Consider the following 16,933-nt stretch of genomic DNA (forward strand, 5'->3'; position numbering starts at 1 on the left):
TTAACTCATCTTTGGGGTTATCTTTTTCTTGGTGGGCCACCAGAAGCCTAAGCTTATCTGCACTGGGGCAGTACAAATTTGATGCAGTCTGCAGAGCCTCCTTACCAGGTCATAGCTGTATGCCTAGTAAGTGGCTGTCTGAATCAGACATGTCTTAATTTAGTGAAGCTGGGACCTTTTTTTATATATAAATGTGTAACCTCGTTACTAAAGAAAGGACTTTTAAACTTTTGGTATTGCTGTAGGAACCTAACCAGGGCCCTAACAATCATTTAAAAAATGTGTAAAAACAAATCTAGCCTATTGAAAAACTAAAGACAATTTTGAGAGTTATGCCTGTGCTCACAAAATTGACAAAGTGAAATCAGCAAATGCAAAGTCTTTATCCCACTGCTGATACTCCATATGTAGTGTGCAAAACTAAACACACTGTGCAGGGTGTCCAAGCATCCACACGTTGGTTTGCAGAGGTAAAAACTAGACCACCTAATGCTCCGATTCTTATGGTAGCTTGTTCGAGCAGTTAGGCTAATGTTGGAAAAGTGCAAAGCATTTGTTGTACTCACAGTATCAATAAATTAGACCACACGCTCAAGAGAATAACTTGAGACCAATTTACAAAAATACTTCGGATAAAAATAAAAACAATTACGACCAAGATCATCAAAATCGGATAAATACTTTTTAAGATATGAATTTTTAATTTTTTAATAGAAAGTATTTTTGTGTTTAATTACTCACCGTAGGAATCAATGGAGAAAAACATTTGGAAATGCATATCAAATCAGGCAATGTGATTACCAATGTCTCCTTTTGCAGGTCTGTTGAGGTCATCGGTGGGCACTATGAACAAGCTGGAGAAGTTCGGACGGCTCTGGGTTTCGGGGGAAGCAGCTGCAGAAAGTCATTGGAGCTGGTGCCAGGCCACTGCGGGGGACCACTTGGAAAAGCACTGCACAGGTGGACATAAAATTAAGTCTGGCTACAGGGCGGCCAGATGAAGAACGAATTGGTGAGCCAGGAGCTGTGCACAAAGGTGCACTTGGAAGCAGGAGGTAGGTCTCTTTGAGGGTCGCTTGCAGGTCAGCTGGGGCACTCTGCTGGGAGGTCCTTGTGGTTTCTGAAGTCCCTTGACTGGGGCTTCCTCCTGGTCCTTTTACAGTCCGGAATGGACTGTCCTCCTTGGTGTCCGATGTGGGATTACCAGTACCTAGGGATGTTTCACAGTTTGGCCTCTGTAGTGTGCAATGCCACCAAACTTGGCGCACTTACAGGGCTTATCCTCACGGTTCTTCTGGGTGAGTTTGGTCAAGCTGTGGGGTCAAGTTCGTTGGTCAGCAGCTCGTCAGTGAAGTGGCCTTCACTAGGTTTTTGGTCTTGGGTTGCAGGAGAATGACACCTTCACTCTGGAGGGAGATCTTTGACAATTTTGGAAGAGTGGAGGTCCTCTGGGGGGTTTGTAGAGTCAGTCAAGTGCCAAAGCAACCCCTCAGCGGCGATTGTCGAGTCCTGGGAGCAGCAGGCAGGGTTTGGCACCTTTTCTTTGTGCAGCAGGACTTCAGTTCTTGAGCCTTGAGTCTTCCTTGTTGCTGGTCTTTTTTGTCCTTGGAATCTAATTTCTTGCTCTAGGGATGCCCACTAAATTCTGTATTTAGTGGGCATTTAGGGGATTACCTGGTAGTGACCAATGAGTCATCTTCTTTAGGGTGGCTACACCCACTAAGTGACCACTTACTGTGGGCAGAGGTTGCTTCCCTACCACTTGATCGGCTATTTTCCTTTCATGCAGGATGGAGGAAAATGATATGGATTGGTCACTTTGCATGCAACACCTTAGGGGTGGTGCAAGCTGGCTATGACCACTCTTCCTATCCTTTGTGTGGTTTCCCGCCGTTGCTCCTGCCAAAAGTGGGGGTTTGCAATGGGGGCAGCCATCTGGTGCTAGCAGCAGGCTTGGGGATTGTGTGTCAAGGGCAGTAAACCCTTTGAAGCTCGCTAGTAGGGCAGTGCACAATCCTGAGGGAGGGGTTGTTTACACCTCCACCCAGGAAGGGAATTGTTCTGGGACCCAGTGAGCAGGATCTCTCAATCTGGTTGTGACTGGCCAGCAACCATGCCAGGGTAGTTAACTTTTGCAGGGGAAACCTCTAAGGTGACCTCTGGGTACATTTTGTAATAAAACCAATACTGATACCAGTTTGGTTTTATCATTCTGAGTTTTTGATACCAAACAACCCAGGTTTCAGAGTAGCCATCATATAGCTGTAAAATCGTACTGACCAGTGTCTAGGACATGTATTAAAATGGCTACCCTGTTCACTTACTTTGTTCCAGATTTGGCAACAACACATAGGGACATATTGCTCATGCATCTATGCCCACACATATAGTATAGTGCACCCTGCCTTAGGGCATGAAGTCCTGCCTGAGGGGTGACGTACGTATAGTGTATGCAGTGTGTACTGGACAGGGCACACAGGCTGTGTGCCATGTCAAGTTTGTCTTTTAGGATTGCATCAGAACACTCAGACTGCAATGGCAGTGCTGGGTGCTTCTGAATGCTGGGCCCTAGAGGGTGGCACAATCTGTGCTGTTGCCCTCAGAGGCCTACCCTTAGTGCCCAATGCACTGGGTACCTAAGTGCCATCTACTAAGGAATTATAGTGGCAGCTAAAGGTGTTGCAAATTGTGCCAATGCATCACAACAGTTTTAGGGAAAGAGATCTGGCCCAGGGCACCTGGCTAGCAGGGGCCCTGGGCACTAACAATTGTGAGACTACATTAAATACCAGGCAAAAAGTGGGGGCTACCCATGACAAAAGTGGCCTTTTCTCGCAGAGAAGAGGGGAGTGATAGGGGGTGAAAAGTAGGGAGTAAATGGGGAGGGGGTGGGTAGGAAGAGGAGTGGGCTGAGAGTGGGGAAAGGAGGGGAGGGTGGGAGAATGAGTGAGTGAATGCTTGAATTATCGAGTTGTCTAGTTTGTACCAGAGTTTACATTTCTTCATTGGTGTTGTCTTCAAATATAAGTTTGGTGAGTCACAGGCAGTTCTGGTGGATTAGACCCATTTCCACCATGTGTGGGAGGATAGTTTGGATGAGTCTTTCCATTCACTGATGATAACTTTTAAGGCCAGTTGTGACTAGAATGTCCCATAGGAGACAGTCCACTTTTTTAATGTCTGTTTAATGTCAGTGGGGAGGATGCCCAGTGTAATAGAAGCTAAAGTAGGATTCTATTTAGTATGAAGTATATGAGATATTTTATTACTGATGTCCTGCCAGAACTTTTTGGTGGAGGTACACTACATTAGCATGTGTTTTAAGTCTTCTGTTTCCTTCTCACAGCTCCAGCATGTTTCAGAGGATCGGAGGCCTAGTTTATAAAGTATGGCCGGAGTCCAGTGGACTGTATTGGCAGTTCAGTATCTGCTTTGTGCTAGTGGTGGAGGTATTATGTTGGAAGTGAGGTAACTCCAGGTAGATGGCCAAATGGTTCGACATCTGGGGCTAGATGTATGAATTATTTTGCACTCGCAAACGGTGCGAATCGCAAAATTAGGCCGTTTGCGAGTGCAAAAAAGTGGTCTGCGATGCATGAAAGCCATTCGCAGACCACAAATAAGAAATCGCAAAAATTTTGATTTCTTGCATTGCGACCTGGTTTTGCGAGTCGCAATTTGCGATTTGCAAAATCCAAATCGCAAGGAGATGCTGCAAAACATCGCAAATTGCGATTTTTCGCAGAATGGAATTTTGCACATGCAAAATACCATGAAAAGAAACCAGGTGGTAACCTGGTGCAAAGTTTAAAAATGCATTTAAAATGCATTTTTAAATTGAACATGTAAAGCACACATGCCCTTTTGGCATGTGTGCACCTTACATGTCCCCCCAAAAAATTTTGGGGTGCAGCAGAGGGGGCCTTAGGCCCCCATTACCCTGGTGATTTGCATTGCCAAAATTGCGATTTCTGGTTCAGAAATCGCAATTTTGGAAATGCAAAAAATTTGCAGATATGGGCCAACAGGCCCATAGCTGCGAATGGGGCCGGTATCGCAATCTGCGATTTGGTAATAGCATTTGCGATTTTTAAGAAATCACTATTACCGAATCGCAAATGTGATACATGGCACTTTGCGAGTCGGAAATAGTGATTTCTTAAAAATCGCTATTTCCGACTCGCAAAGTGCTGTGATGATACATCTGCCCCTAGAGTGTTGTTGGAGTCTGATAGTAGGGTTTCCCACTTGTCTTGTCTTGGTTTATTTAGTGAGGTTTTTGAGGGGGATATGAGGGAGTACAGTTTGGAAGGTAGGTCACTACCTTAGGTACATTTTTCTAATGTGTTGGGTGGGTTGGGGGTTTGGAGGTTTATGTTTGGCTATAAGTAATCATATTTTAAGGAAATGGTAAAAGTCAAGGTCGTTTAGGTCAAATTTGTCTTTAATTTGAGAGGACGGTATGGGTTCTGAGGGGGTGCGGACATCTCTCACCAGAAGAATATATGTTTCTTCCCATTTCTCTATATACATTGTTCTCCCTTCTAGTTTTAAGTTTTCATTGTGCCAAAGCGAGGCTAGACATGAGTGTTTCATTTTGTTGGGTAGTTTGTTGTCAATTTTGCAGAGTGCCTGGGCTGTGATGGTTAGAAATGAAGTGAAGTATAGTGAGAACAATTTCAATAGCAAGCAATGGCGGCGAGGGGTTGGTGGTGATTAAAAGTTAGTGGCTCCCCCGTTTCGCTACAAAGGCATGTTTGTATCTCTAGTAGTTGTGTATGTTCAGGCTGCCAAATTGTTTTAGTAGGTCTCAGTTTCTTTAGGACAATTCTGGGCTTCTTAGACTTTCAGAGGAATTTGGTAAGTAACATGTCTATTTTAGTTAAAAAGGTGTCTGAGAGGTATATGGCGGATATGCTTATTAAAAAGTTAATGACAGTGGTATTAATCATTTTGATAGATTCTATTCTACCCCCCCAAGTAATGAACCAGGTTCACCATTTGTCCAAGCTATCTTAGATGTTATTTAGCGTCTTTTTCTCTTTGAGGTCGATGGAATCTTTAAGGTTATGGGTCAACCATATACCAGGGTATTGTATCCTATATGGAGCCCATTAGAGCCAATAGGGGCTGATGTGTGAGCTGTTGCAGTACATATTGAGAGGAAGAACCTCTGTTTTTTCCTTGTTGAGGCAGTAGCCTAACATCTTAGAGTAGTCGTTGATGGTGGATATGATGTGCGGCAAGGCTGAGTCTGCCTAGGTGGTAAGAAGGAGAATGTTATCCACGGAGGTGGCTAGTTTTTGTGGGCCTGATGAGAGAGGGATACCAGGAATTAATGGATTTTCTCTGATCAGTGTGAATAGGGTTTCTAGTGTTAGTAGAAATAGTAGGGGGAGAGAGGGCATCCTTGTCTGATTCCTTGTTGGAGGTAAAGGGGATTAGACAACTTTCCATTGATGTTTATTCTTGCTTTCGGTTCTTTGACTAGAGCCAGGATCATATTTGAGAGAGCAGGTCCAAATTTGAAGGAGGTGGGTGTGGCTTGGAGGAAGGTCCACGATACTTTATCAAAGGCCTTCTCTGCATCTACTGTTAGCTCGCAGGTTGGTTGGTGCAGAAGTTTGCCTCTTTTAAAAAATCTGCACTGAATCTCCCTTTGATAAATCCCGACTGAGAGGGATGATTATGTTTTGGAGAATGGACTCTATTCTGCGGGCTAGGAACTTTGCATATATTTTGCTGTGCTTATGAGGGATATGGGGTGGTAGTTCTTGGGGATCAAAACAAAGAACCTAGAAAACAAGAAGCCAGATGGATCACTAGACTACAGGCTGTGGAACATGGACTGAATTTTGATAGGGAACTACATGTATTTTTGGACTAATTGACCACGTTTCTTTTCCCAAATGGTTGAGATCAATTACTACTATTGAAAATTACAACTAATTGTCCATCCATATCTATTTGTATATTTAAGAAAGTGGTATTGCATTTATGACTAATAGTTCAATTGACCCTATATGACATATGTACATACTCTTTTAAATCACTCATTTTGTTTGTGCCAATGTTTCCAAATATGTTCTAATAACTGTCTGGGGTATAGGTAACATACCCTCTTGCATCACTCTTTTGAATTTTGCCAAGAATGCTTCCAAATATGTTTAAATGACAATACATGACACATACAATACACACTCTTAAATATCTTCGCTTGATTGTGTCAAAGTGTTCTTAAATGTGTCGAAATGACTCTATTTGGTATATGGGATATACTCTTTTACATCTCCCTTCTGGAATTTGTTGAAATGTTTCTGAATATTGCTTCCCTTTTTCCACTCCCAGCTTCCTTCCCCAATTACCCCCCGTCCCGTCCCTTCTCTCTCGATGTATAACCACTGTTAGGATTGATTTATATACTCCACCTAACTTAATTTTGGGGATCTCATTGGTACACGACCTTCACATAACTAATTGTGTAATACTGCATGTTTCACCTGCTACACAATACATATGGTACCAGGTACACTATCTGTAAACGACTGACATCATGCATATTATTGGTTACTAATTCCCCATGTTACTAGCAATCCATTTATACAGACGCCTCTTTCTTCCTTAAAAAGCTGGATACTTTTAAACGTTTGCTCCCACTCACTTTCAAATAGTTATCCCCTACTTTAAGATGGCCGCCGTCACTGATGTGGTCTGTTTGTACTACATTTGTCTCTAATAGGGTTCCTTTGAAATCTATTCTGAGAACCATTGCATTTTATACATTTCACCTGTTATTTATCCTCCAAGTTACTGTCACAATCTATATGCATATGCGTCTCTTCTTTCCCGTATTAAGGTAGAGACATTTGAACATTTGCTTCTACTCTTTCTAATATTAACTCCCCAATTCAAGATGGCGGCCATTACTGATGTGGTTGATTTGTCCTACTTCTATCTCCAATCTGGTTCCTTTTTAACCAACTCTGGGCACTATTCCATTAAGGATTCCTGACAACACATGATCAGAACTCAGGAGACGTGGTAAGTCACTAACCAGACCTCTCTGTACTTTTGACACTAATTATCATCCTAGTACGATAATGACCTTGTAAGTAACAAGTGACGCGCATGTAATAATATACATATAATTTTCATATAGTTTTTGTGGACAGTAAACACTTAATTGCTGCTAGTTCATCGACCTGCACGCTATACTGGTGTATTTTACTTTTGTCACCATGACATTTTAAACGAAGAGGGAGAAATATAGGCGGACCTGGTGGTACCATTTTTTAATATGCATACACTCGTAAGATAGTTGGTACCATGGGGCATATCTTTACTACAGAATACCTTGTCTGTTTGGCTATGGGCTTGGACTGTGGACTCTTATCAATTACTTATGGCTAATACTAGACATATGTACCCCATTAGCCACTTACGCATATCGCTTTGGTGGGCACCTTACATATGTTAATACATACTCGGTAACTCATGTCCCCATTTATAATTCCATATTTTAATATGCATGCACTCTTAAAATTAGTTGCGGCTGCGGGACATAGGCTGAGACTGTTTCTACCGATATGAACATGTTACACAGCACCAAGTGGTTGTTTGTTCATGGGCTTGGACTGTGGATTCCTCTATATTACTTATGGTTTATACTTGGCACATGTATCCCTTAGCTACTCACGTTTACCGCTTCCCTGGACACCTCACATATGTGAATACATACTCTGTGATTCGTGTCCACATTTACTTATTGCTACTCAATAGCTTCAGGATTTTGGTTATGAGCACTACACAAACGTTTTGGTTGTTTTTTCTACACCTTGGTTATGCAAAAGGTAGTTTTAATTCTCACAGACTAGAAAATTTGTTATATTTGAAATGGCCATTACCTAACTAACTACGATCAACTTGCCAGGGTCTCCTCTTTGTTAGCTCATCCTGCATTTCTCTTCACCAACAGATTATTGGGCTTATCATGGCCTGTACCAAATAACTTCTGAAAACACTTCTGAAGATATGATTTTTCAAAGCATCATTAATACAGATTACTCTACTGAAACTTGCTTATGGAAACACACCGACATTACTCACAATATTGACATACTGTGGAGCTAAGCTACAGATGCGAGTATATGACTTATTGGACGTTCTGGAACATGGGTTGGTTATTAATATATTAAAATTTTGACATTTTTCTGCTATCTACCATGGGGACTAAGCGCACCAAGGGCAATAATGGTGGACATCATGACTTTTCTTCTCTCTTTATATTCCTAAATACACTCTTAAGGTGTTTTCCATCCTGACATCTAGCTATCCGCATTTGGTTCTACTCAAGCTATATTACCTATAGTAGATATCCACAGATTTGCTGGGTGCACACATCGCACTATCTGTCTATACATTTTATATCACATTTGGTGTAGGCATGACACTTTTCTCACGGGATAGTCACCTGACCTCTAAGCCAGTGCACATTGTGTACACTGGATTCATGCACATATGTTCATTCTTATACCTTACAGCCTTGTTAAGGTCAGTTTGTGACGAAACACGTGTTGGCTGTCAAGTACTAACAACTGTAATAAGGCTCAAGTATTAACAACTGTAATGAAGAACTGTACGGAAGCATGAATGGAACTGAGATTTTGAAATAAAAGACGATTTTCAACACAAAACGGATCTGTCTGAAACACATATGACTTTTAGTTCTCTACTGTTCGAATGTATAGAGTGCTTTGGTTGTGTTGTGTAAGTTCTTGGGACTGGATGGGTCTTTCTCTTCTTTGGGTATAACAATTATGGTTGCCTCCATGAAAGAGCCCTCAATAAAGCCAGTGGACAAGTGGGCGCATACGTCTTCTAAGGGAATGATTAGGGAGGTACCCTGAGTTTTATAGAATGTTACCAGGAAGCCACCTGGGTCCAGAGACTTCTGGGCTTTTTTATTATTTTATTCGTCTTTTTGATTTCTTTGCAAGAAATGGGTTGTTTTAGTGATTTTTTTGATTCATTTATCTCTATTACATTAATTTTGTTGAGGTAGTTTAAGCATATGTCATAAGATGTGTTATTACTATTGGTGTATAGGGAATGGTAATATTTTTTTAAGGTATTTAGGATGTCTTTCTCATTTGTCAATGTGACGTCATGCCCATTGCTTATAGAGGTTATTCTTGTCTCCAGACGGGTCTTTTTTAATTAGGATGCAAGTATTTTGCCAGCTTTATTATGCACACAGAAATTGATGCCTTTGTATTTTTGGACTCTTAGTTGGGCTTGTTACTCAGAATCTTGTTGCATTCATCAACTTTAATTAGATTGTTTAAATTGAGTTTTGTCTTTGGTGCATTTAGGATCTTTCTGTAATGCTTTAATTTTTAGTTCTAGTTCGTCTAAGGTTTTGTTGTTTAGTTTGTTTTATCTTTGACATAAGTTTAATTGTGTGCCCACGGATAGTGCATTTCAGGGCGTCCCAGATGATTTGTGCCTTTGGACCAGAAGACCTATTGAGTTCCATATATTCATCGATCTTTTTTACAAATTATTTCCTTGAAGGAGCTTTCCTCTGTCAGGAGGTTGTTCATTCTCAACATGTTTTTGTTCCTGATGTATTGCAAGTGATACTGTAGAGTAATGAAATACAGGCATGGTCTGAGACTAGGATCGATTCAATGGTTGGAGAAGAGGTGGCTGGGATGGGAGTTTCGTCAATTAAGATATAATCAATGGCAGAGAATGTATTGTGTGGATGGGAGAAAAATGAGTAATCTTTACCTGTGGGATTATATAGTCTCCGTATGTTTTTAAGTTAAAAGAATTGCACATGTTTAGCATTTGTTTATGGGATTTGTTGGGTTTAAATTGACATGCTAAATTCCTGTCAAAGGTGACATCCCAGGGTAAATTGAAATCTCCCCCTAGAATAATTCTGCAGTAGGGAGGTAAAGTTGAGAGTTTTTTATTGAGATTAATCCAAAAGGTAGAGTTGTCGTTATTGAGGGCATAGATGTTTATGACTATAATTTCAGTGGTGCCCCTCTGTGATTTAGTGTGAAGCTATCTGCCTTTGGCGTCTGCTTCTGAGGACAGGATAGTGAGGCCAGAGGCTTTTGACATAAGGGTGATCAGCCAATTGTTTTTGTTCATGGCTGGGGCTCCTGATAAGTCACTAACCCATGCTTTTTTTTAATGAGGATTTCCTCATTCACGGCCACCTTGGTTTTTTGAAGGAGAATGAGGTCTCTATTAAGTTTGCATATATAGTCTAGGATTTTCTGTAGTTTGGTTGGGTGATTTAGACCCTTGACATTAAGGGAGAGTATTTCTGTGTTCTGCATTTTTGTGGGAGGTGAGTTTTCTTGCTGATGTACCCAGCTAAATGCCAGTTATTGTTTGCGAGTGAGGTGAGGGTAGGTGGGGGGTGGGCATGTGGATATGAAGGGATGGCAAGGGTGAGGCAAAACATAATGGGTGAGAGATGAAGGGGAGGGATAGGGAGGAGGGAAAGGCGATAGTAGAGTAGCCAGTACAGGACAGGAGAAAAGATATGAAAGGTAAATAGAAAATGGAGAAGAAAATTACAGTAGAGTGACTGATAAAACATTTGTGATGAGAATCTAGATACCAGGGAGAGGTATCCCACAAAATCTACTTGAGGAGAGGCGATGGAGGCCACAAGTGGTCAAGCCTAGGTCTGCAGTACAGTTTTGCCGTGCCCTTAATAGAATGTGGTGTTTATTAAGAGTCATGGCAGTGTCTAAGTATGGTACGTCTACCTGTATTTTAGGGTGACTGGAGTGTCTGGCATTGTTTCCATAGTGGTACCTAGTGAGTTTGTTGCCATTTAATGAGAGTGGATAATAATGTGTATTCTGTTGTTTATATTAATGTATTTGCAGGCATAGTAGTTGTAGTATAGATAGAAATATGTGTTGTGAGTGTGGTGGCTATTTGTGGGATGGGTGTTGGTGACACGTGGCATTATTACTGCTGTGTTAAGTTTTTATGTCAACAGTTAGGTTTGTGAAAAATTGTACCAAATGTATTTTATAATTATGGAGTAGAGTGTACATTTGAAGTAAAATCTCCACTTACTGTCATTATTGTGCTAACATAATATCAACATAGTGTCATCATAGAGCCAACAATGAGTTATAGGTAAGGTGTCTGTCTACAACCAACATATTATCAACCTAGTACCAGCATAATGTTCACATAGAGCCAGCATATTCTCAACATAGATTCAACACAAATCGAAGTGAGTTGGTCAAGTGACCCCGGATCACTGTATTGCAGGTAGTGCAGGCAAATGTTAGTGATTTTTGTATTGTCCAACCTGTGGGTCAAAACGCAATATAGATAATAATTGGACAACAGCTAAGTACCCATTGAATGGTACTAGATTTGTATGATATTATTATCAATGTGAGGCTGGTATCAATATTAATTAATGTCAATAAGAGAGTTGATAAATCTGAATTATATTGAAAATGAGAAGATGATACACTGCAATAAATGCGTCATCAGGTTGAAGACAGTTATAAAACATCCCATTTAACCAGGGCAGGTTGAAGGATGTTATAGAGATACAGTACAAGTCATTTAAGAAGAGAAGAGAAATCTTACCATTGGTTAGGGTTAACAGTAGGTTGTTAGGTTTATTCATCTCCATCTACATGGAGTCCTGGTGTCAGCCATTTTAGGGTTAGGCATTGTGAGGCAGTTTCTGGAGCACTTGGTTATAAGAGGTGTTTCTCTTGAAAATTTTTCACCAAAAGTGGGTCGCTGAAAGCATCACACATTCCTATATGCTGGGCACTTTTTAAAAGTGTCAGTGGAGGTTCTGTATCAGCAGAGCGGACCGTTTTTATCCCTCAGCACGGCAGGGACCTCCGATTAGGTGGACATTTTTCTCCGGCAGTATTAGAAAGGTATTCAGTGATCAATCCCCATCCTCTTTTCCTTCTCGTTAGTAGTTATGGTCACCCAGGCATGTGAATTGAGGTAGGGGCCAAGTGTGTCTTTAGTAAGAGGGGTGCACATAAATAATACTGACTAGGCCTTGTTTAAGACTAAACCTATCACAATAGGGCCCTGAATTTCCACATGTCGTCAATAGGAAAGATACTAGAATTAGGGACGTGCAAAGTTTTATACTAGTTGTGGTTCGCAATTTACTGCTTTTCCTGGATTTAAGCCCTGGTCTAGTTTTTCCACTGGTGAGTTGATTGTTGGTGCTTAAACTGATATGAAGTTTTCTTATGAATTTACTTTAACAATTGTTTTCCTTGTGATTTTTGCAAGTGGATGGATACTGGTGATCTTTCTTTTCTTGTGACAACTAGTAGAGATGGGATCATGGGAAAGTCCTGATGTGTACTACACGTGAGGATCTTTGCATGTAGAATTTGAGAGCATTATTGATCGTTTGTTAACCACAAAATAGGAATAAAGTCTAAGAGGCTGGACTGGCTTGTAGTGAGTACCAAGGGGTACTTACACCTTGCACCAGGCCCAGTTATCCCTTATTAGTGTATAGGGTGTCTAGCAGCTTAGGCTGATAGATAATGGTAGCTTAGCAGAGCAGCTTAGGCTGAACTAGGAGACGAGTGAAGCTCCTACAGTACCACTTGTGTCATATGCACAATATCATAAGAAAACACAATACACAGATATACTAAAAATAAAGGTACTTTATTTTTATGACAATATGCCAAAAGTATCTCAGTGAGTACCCTCAGTATGAGGATAGCAAATATACACAAGATATATGTACACAATACCAAAATATGCAGTAATAGTATTAGAAAACAGTGCAAACAATGTATAGTTACAATAGGATGCAATGGGGACACATAGGGATAGGGGCAACACAAACCATATACTCCAAAAGTGGAATGCGAACCACGAATGGACCCCAAACCTATGTGACCTTGTAGAGGGTCGCTGGGACTGTAAGAAAACAGTTAGGGTTAGAAAAATAGCCCACCCCAAGACCCTGAAAAGTGAGTGCAAAGTGCACTAAAGTTCCCCAAAGGACATAGAAGTCGTGATAGAGGAATTCTGCAGGGAAGACACAAACCAGCAATGCAACAACAATGGATTTCCAGTCGAGGGTACCTGTGGAACAAGGGGACCAAGTCCAAAAGTCACAAGCAAGTCGGAGATGGGCAGATGCCCAGGAAATGCCAGCTGTGGGTGCAAAGAAGCTGCTACTGGACAGTAGAAGCTGAAGGTTCTGCAGGAACGACAAGGGCTAGAGACTTCCCCTTTGGAGGATGGATCCCCCACGCCGTGGAGAGTCGTGCAGAAGTGTTTTCTTGAAGAAAGACCGCCAACAACCCTTGCTAGCTGCAAATCGTGCGGTTAGGGTTTTTGGATGCTGCTGTAGCCCAGGAGGGACCAGGATGTCGCCAATTGCGTCTGGGGACAGAGGGGGCATCAAGCAAGACAAGGAGCCCTCTCAGAAGCAGGCAGCACCCGCAGAAGTGCCGGAACAGGCACTATGAAGTGGAGTGAAACGGTGCTCACCCGAAGTTGCACAAAGGAGTCCCACGCCACTGGAGGACAACTTAGGAGGTCGTGCAATGCAGGTTAGAGTAACGTGGACCCAGGCTGGACTGTGCACAAAGAATTTCAGCCGGAAGTGCACGGAGGCCGGAGTAGCTGCAAAGGTCGCGGTTCCCAGCAATGCAGTCTGGCGTGGGGAGGCAAGGACTTACCTCCACCAAACTTGGACTGAAGAGTCACTGGACTGTGGGAGTCACTTGGACAGAGTTGCTGGATTCAAGGGACCTCGCTCGTTGTGCTGAGAGGAGACCCAGGGTACCGGTGATGCAGTTCTTTGGTGCCTGCGGTTGCAGGGGGACGAATCCGTCGACCCACGGGAGATTTCTTCAGAGCTTCTAGTGCAGAGAGGAGGCAGACTACCCCCACATGCACCACCAGGAAAGCAGTCGAGAAGGTGGCAGGATCAGCGTTACAGAGTTGCAGTAGTCGTCTTTGCTACTTTGTTGCAGTTTTGCAGGCTTCCAGCGCAGTCAGCAGTCGATTCCTTGGCAGAAGGTGAAGAGAGAGATGCAGAGGAACTCGGATGAGCTCTTGCATTCGTTATCTACGGAATCCCAAAAGACAGAGACCCTAAATAGCCAGAAAAGAGGGTTTGGCTACTTAGGAGAGAGGATAGGCTAGCAACACCTGAAGGAGCCTATCAGAAGGAGTCTCTGACGTCACCTGCTGGCACTGGCCACTCAGAGCAGTCCAGTGTGCCAGCAGCACCTCTGTTTCCAAGATGGCAGAGGTCTGGAGCACACTGGAGGAGCTCTGGGCACCTCCCAGGGGAGGTGCAGGTCAGGGGAGTGGTCACTCCCCTTTCCTTTGTCCAGTTTCGCGCCAGAGCAGGGCTGAGGGGTCCCTGAACCGGTGTGGACTGGCTTATGCAGAAATGGGCACCATGTGTGCCCATGAAAACATTTCCAGAGGCTGGGGAGGCTACTCCTCCCCTGCCTTCACACCATTTTCCAAAGGGAGAGGGTGTAACACCCTCTCTCAGAGGAAGTCCTTTGTTCTGCCATCCTGAGCCAAGCCTGGCTGGACCCCAGGAGGGCAGAAACCTGTCTGAGGGGTTGGCAGCAGCAGCAGCTGCAGTGAAACCCCGGGAAAGGCAGTTTGGCAGTACCCAGGTCTGAGCTACAGACCTGTGGGATCATGGGATTGTGCCAACTATGCCAGGATGGCATAGAGGGGGCAATTCCATGATCATAGACATGTTACATGGCCATATTCGGAGTTAACATTGTGAAGCTACATATAGGTAGTGACCTATATGTAGTGCACGCGTGTAATGGTGTCCCTGCACCCACAAAGTCCGGGGAATTGGCCCTGAACAATGTGGGGGCACCTTGGCTAGTGCCAGGGTGCCCACACACTAAGTAACTTAGCACCCAACCTTTACCAGGTAAAGGTTAGACATATAGGTGACTTATAAGTTACTTAAGTACAGTGTAAGATGGCTGTGAAATAACGTGGACGTTATTTCACTTAGGCTGCAGTGGCAGGCCTGTGTAAGAATTGTCAGAGCTCCCTATGGGTGGCAAAAGAAATGCTGCAGCCCCTAGGGATCTCCTGGAACCCCAATACCCTGGGTACCTCAGTACCATATACAGGGAGTGCAGAATTATTAGGCAAGTTGTATTTTTGAGGATTAATTTTATTATTGAACAACAACCATGTTCTCAATGAACCCAAAAAACTCATTAATATCAAAACTGAATATTTTTGGAAGTAGTTTTTAGTTTGTTTTTAGTTTTAGCTATGTTAGGGGGATATCTGTGTGTGCAGGTGACTATTACTGTGCATATTTATTAGGCAACTTAACAAAAAAAAATATATACCCATTTCAATTATTTATTATTACCAGTGAAACCAATATAACATCTCAACATTCTCAAATATACATTTCTGACATTCAAAAACAAAACAAAAACAAATCAGTGACCAATATAGCCACCTTTCTTTGCAAGGACACTCAAAAGCCTGCCATCCATGGATTCTGTCAGTGTTTTGATCTGTTCACCATCAACATTGCGTGCAGCAGCAACCACAGCCTCCCAGACACTGTTCAGAGAGGTGTACTGTTTTCCCTCCTTGTAAATCTCACATTTGATGATGGACCACAGGTTCTCAATGGGGTTCAGATCAGGTGAACAAGGAGGCCATGTCATTAGATTTCCTTCTTTTATACCCTTTCTTGCCAGCCACGCTGTGGAGTACTTGGACGCGTGTGATGGAGCATTGTCCTGCATGAAAATCATGTTTTTCTTGAAGGATGCAGACTTCTTTCTGTACCACTGCTTGAAGAAGGTGTCTTCCAGGAACTGGCAGTAGGACTGGGAGTTGAGCTTGACTCCATCCTCAACCCGAAAAGGCCCCACAAGCTCATCTTTGATGATACCAGCCCAAACCAGTACTCCACCTCCACCTTGCTGGCGTCTGAGTCGGACTGGAGCTCACTGCCCTTTACCAATCCAGCCACGGGCCCATCCATCTGGCCCATCAAGACTCACTCTCATTTCATCAGTCCATAAAACCTTAGAAAAATCAGTCTTGAGATATTTCTTGGCCCAGTCTTGACGTTTCAGCTTGTGTGTCTTGTTCAGTGGTGGTCGTCTTTCAGCCTTTCTTACCTTGGCCATGTCTCTGAGTATTGCACACCTTGTGCTTTTGGGCACTCCAGTGATGTTGCAGCTCTGAAATATGGCCAAACTGGTGGCAAGTGGCATCGTGGCAGCTGCACGCTTGACTTTTCTCAGTTCATGGGCAGTTATTTTGCGCCTTGGTTTTTCCACACGCTTCTTGCGACCCTGTTGACTATTTTGAATGAAACGCTTGATTGTTCGATGATCACGCTTCAGAAGCTTTGCAATTTTAAGAGTGCTGCATCCCTCTGCAAGATATCTCACTATTTTTGACTTTTCTGAGCCTGTCAAGCCCTTCTTTTGACCCATTTTGCCAAAGGAAAGGAAGTTGCCTAATAATTATGCACACCTGATATAGGGTGTTGATGTCATTAGACCACACCCCTTCTCATTACAGAGATGCACATCACCTAATATGCTTAATTGGAAGTAGGCTTTCGAGCCTATACAGCTTGGAGTAAGACAACATGCATAAAGAGGATGATGTGGTCAAAATACTCATTTGCCTAATAATTCTGCACTCCCTGTACTAGGGAATTATAAGGGTGTTCCAGTATGCCAATGTAAATTGGTAAAATTGGTCACTAGCCTGTTAGTGACAATTTGAAGGAAATGAGAGAGCCTAACCACTGAGGTTCTGATTAGCAGAGCCTCAGTGAGACAGTTAGTCATAACACAGGTAACACATTCAGGCACACTTATGAGCACTGGGGCCCTGG

At 42.8% G+C, this 16,933-nt stretch overlaps 1 protein-coding gene across 2 annotated transcripts in view; it reads left to right on the forward strand.

Annotated features, from left to right (window-relative positions):
- Positions 1 to 16,933, forward strand: part of SCUBE1 (signal peptide, CUB domain and EGF like domain containing 1) — a 2,009,692-nt gene that overhangs the window by 1,189,870 nt on the left and 802,889 nt on the right. The window lies entirely within an intron of this gene.

The sequence above is a fragment of the Pleurodeles waltl genome, chromosome 4_1, assembly GCF_031143425.1.
Source record: "Pleurodeles waltl isolate 20211129_DDA chromosome 4_1, aPleWal1.hap1.20221129, whole genome shotgun sequence".
In the NCBI taxonomy this organism is placed as follows: Eukaryota; Metazoa; Chordata; class Amphibia; order Caudata; family Salamandridae; genus Pleurodeles; species Pleurodeles waltl.